The 4571-nt window shown below is 24.9% G+C and overlaps 1 long non-coding RNA gene across 1 annotated transcript; it reads right to left on the reverse strand.

Moving 5' to 3' along the window:
* Nucleotides 1-3754: 3754 nt before the first annotated feature.
* On the reverse strand, nt 3755-4249 carry LOC135956508 (uncharacterized). The gene is made up of 2 exons (XR_010576379.1): nt 3973-4249; nt 3755-3908 (listed from the first exon to the last, which is right to left on the reverse strand). It is a non-coding gene; the product is annotated as an uncharacterized LOC135956508 (long non-coding RNA).
* Nucleotides 4250-4571: the final 322 nt, after the last annotated feature.

Raw genomic sequence — 4571 nt, forward strand, 5'->3', positions numbered from 1 at the left:
AACCCACCTTAAAGTATACCGATCGACTTAGAATCACTTTCTGAGTCGATTAAACGATGTCCGTCCGTCCGTCTGGTCGGCTGGCTGGCTGGCTGGCTGGCTGGCTGTCCATGTAAATCTTGTGCGCAGAGTACAGGTCGCAATTTGGAGATATTTCGATGAAATTTGGTACATATCATTTTTTCGGCTCAAGGACCAAGCCTATTGAAACTGGCTGAAATCGGTCCATTATTTCACCTAGCCCCCATACAAATGTCCTCCCGAAATTGGACTTTATCTGTCATATATGTATCTCCACAAATTCCGATCCAAATAAGTTTTATATACACAAAATTCATGTCACCAAATTTTGTTACGATCGGTCCATAATTAGTCATAGCTCCCATATAAGGCCCACTTCCGAAAATCCCTCAAAAATATAAATTATTGAAATTTTAAAAGAAAAATGTTTTTGCTCTTTTACTTAGTGTCGGGCTTGACCGACCATACTTCCTTACTTGTTTATTAATATGTTCTACTAAAAATAAAATAAAACATAATAAGCATTTCTTATTTATCCAATTTCTGTTTAAACCAGTTTAAATGTTCATGTTTAAACTTGTGTAAGAGCTTTCTTTCGCGGGGCTATAGCAAGTAACACCAGCCCTGTGGCTAACTGTTCGAAAAGAAATTTCCAATTTTAGATTACACAGGTCAACCTAAGCAAAAAATTGGTCAAATTTTTCAATTCTATTGATAGATTTTTATACCCTTCACCTTCGTGAGAAGGGTATATACTATAAGTTTGTCATTCCGTTTGTAATTTCTACATTTTTCATTTCCGACCCTATAAAGTATATATATTCTGGATCCTTATAGATAGAGGAGTCGATTAAGCCACGTCCGTCTGTCTGTCCGTCTGTTAGTTGAAATCAATTTTCTGAAGACCCCAGATATCTTCGGGATACAAATATTCAATAATTCTGTCAGCCATGCTTTCGAGAAGTTTGCTATTTAAAATCAGCAAAATCCGTCCATAAATAACGGAGATATGAGTAAAAACCCTCGATTTTTGACCTATTTTTGATCTATATATGGATTACTAAGTCATTAATATAGACAATATGGATATCTAATGATAGATATTTCAAAGACATTTGCAACGACGTATATAAGACCATAGTAAGTTGGACCTACAATGGGTCAAAATCGGGAAAAAAAATTTTGAACCCGAATTTTTTTAAAAAAAAAAAAAAAAAATTGGAAAATCAAAAAAAAATTTTTTAAATTTTAAAAAAAAATTTTTAAATTTAAAAAAATTTTTTTTTAAAATTTAAAAAAAAAAAAATTAAAATAATCGAAAATTTTTTTTTCCAAAAAATTCAAAAAACAACTGGAAAAAAATATTAAATTTTGTTTACCTAAAAATATTTAAAATTTTGAAGTATAATTTGGTGAAGGGTATATAAGATTCGCCACAGCCGAATATAGCACTCTTACTTGTTTTTTTTTAAATTTCTTTAAGTAATACATATGTATTATAAACTGTTTTAGACATTTCTCCTCATAATTAATGATAACTCCAAAAGGATTAGTCCGATGTTATTAAAATAAACTTGGAAAAGTGGATTTACATAACCTTTGATACATTTATGTATATATTGCGTTTCAATCGGCTCAATAATTTCGGAGTTATAATAACAAATTGAAGCAAAAAATATATTTTAGTTTTGAAGCAAAACATCAAATTGTGAAAATTCAAATGTTTTTCCAATCATTGTCTTTATTTTTGATATTTGATTATTACAGATATGCAATAAATGACTAATTAAATAAATAGTTACATAAGAGATGACCGTTTAAGAAAGTTTAAAACTAAATTAAAACAATTTATTGTTGCATATAGATTTATGGCATTTTAGATTTCGTTAACACTTCTAGTGCATGATAACTGCATTTATATTAAAAATCCTTGTTCAATATCTTTAAGTTGGTCGTATTTCTATGCCTCTGTGTTATTACACTAATAGCGTAGTTCCTATCGTAGTTAACATAACTTGGATGCCACCGATGTATTGAGCTATATTTGCATTAAAAGCAATAAGCATATGTTTAGACAATCTTTATGGAAAATACTTTTAATTTAGTGCAACTACTGGAATTCATATAATTTTCACAAGAACAAATCATAGCTGTAACTTGTGAATAAAATACTAAATATAAATATTTTTTATATTATTTTAGTTTTTGTTTCCAATTATAAATATTTATTTTCCAAATTATTTATTAGTTAAATAAAGTATTTGTCTAATTTATTAATAATATTTACAGTTAAATTTATCCATATTTATATCTTTTAAAACCAAATAAATTATAAATATAATCATTTTATATTAGTTTAATTAAATTATATTGAATTTTTTTTAGAAAATAGTAAAATTTTATATATTCAAATAAAACAAAGTTGAATAAAATTTAAATTTATTTCATTTAGATACAAAAAAATCAACTAATTTCTTTGGAATATTTATTCAAACAAAACACAAAAAACTTAAATTATTCAAACAAAAAATGATTGAATAGAAATAATTCTAATAAAACTTTAGAAATATTTTTATTTCTCACAAATTTGAAACAAATAAATTTATTTTTCCAAAAATTACTGAATAGAAATAATTCTAATAAATGTTAAAGAATATTTTTATTTCACAATAATGTTGATGTAAAATGTCTTCTGATTGCATTCTGAGTTGAAAAAGTTATTTTCAAAACGAATTACACATTTTTTCAGACCCTAATTCTATGATATCTAATATTCTATTTTTAAAAACTACTACTTAATCATTGATTATCACTAGAATATGAACACAGATTTATGGTTTCAATTGGAGGTTTATTATTAATTTAAATTGTGAAGAACAAAATTCATGAATTATTTTTGAAAACTGTTTTTAAAGGAACTAGTTGTTCAAAATGATCGTCTGACATGGCATTCCTCCTAGGGCTATTTATCGTTGAATTATTTTTGAGCATTGTTTTTGGTTTTTCATAGAAAACGAAGGATCTTTTTCATAATCATCGGATGAAAAATCTTCATCGTCCGAGTTCATTTTCACACACAAAAATTTTTTTTTATAAAACTGTTCAAAAATTAGTTGTTAAAATATTTGACTTTATTTTCACAAATAAAATTATTCAAAGAAAATTTCTATGAATAAAAGTATTCTAAATTTTTTTGTTGAATATTTAAATATTTTTCTTTTTTTTTGGAGAAATAAAATTATTCAAAGAAAATTGCTTTGAATAAAATCGATCAACAAATTTTCGAATAAATAAAATAATATTTCATTTATAACTAGTTGAATAAACTAAATTAATATTTTATTTTTACTATAAAAATATAATTTGAAAATAATTACATGTTTTGATATTGATTAAAATATTTTAAAATCTATTCATTATATATTGAATAAAATACAACTTATTGTTACTAAAATACAAATAATATTAGTATAATTTTATGAATGTTTATTCAAAACTTTTCAGTATAATATATTTAATATCGTATTCTATTTAAATCAAATAATATTTATTGCTTTATATTCTAAATAGATATATATTAATTAGTATCCTATTTTGAATAATATAGAATGATTTCAATATAAATTTATTTTTTCAAATATAACTAAAATTCAAAAATAATTAAGTTTTTGGAAATATTTTGAATAAAAATATTCACAATTTACAGCTATGGAACAAATGAATAAGAAACACATTTTTTTATATTATTTTTTTTTTATTGAATTTAATTTTATTTGAAACGTTTGTATTATTAAATAATTTTTGTTAGATTCTTATGAGGACCCCTTGCCAAACAATCTTTCTAACCAGCTGGGACTATCGTCTTTTTTAACAGCATATTTACTCTCCTAACGAAACAAATGTATTTTAATTTGTAATATAAATAATAATATTATGTGATTGTTATCTTACCTTTGGTAATGTTTTAATTTCATTACCCATTCGTCTAGTTAATGATTTTTTCTGTTTAGGAACACACTTGCCAGTATGATCAAGATAAGCACAATTATTGTCAACCTTTTTAACGCCAATTCTAGAAGGATATGTATCTAGACATTGCACCATTTCAAACAGAGCTATTAATAGCACTATTAAAGTTACGATAGCAAATTTCTTGGACATTTTTGTTTTAATTAATTATAATTTTCTTAAATAACAATTATTGTAATTTACGATACGTCTAGCTATGTCTAAGATTGAGTACTAATGAAAACTATTATAGTTGAATGCTGAGTTACACAATGGTATAAATATCTCTTTATTAGGGTGATCGAACGAATGACTTTTCTTTTTAATAGATGTAATTGCTGATTTGTTCAGTTGAAAGTGAAATGATTTTGAATAGTATGAAATTTGTTAGTACTCTGGTTTTTTCAGTCTCTTGCCATTTTTAAAGATCTGGAAGATTATTTCTCTGATATATTTTGATCAACAAAGAAGTAATTATTTAAAATTGTGTATGAAAAAGTGCAATATTTTTGAAGGACGGAGTTTTAAAGTGGCATATTTTT

The sequence above is a fragment of the Calliphora vicina genome, chromosome 4 (genome assembly GCF_958450345.1).
Source record: "Calliphora vicina chromosome 4, idCalVici1.1, whole genome shotgun sequence".
NCBI classification, from domain to species: Eukaryota; Metazoa; Arthropoda; class Insecta; order Diptera; family Calliphoridae; genus Calliphora; species Calliphora vicina.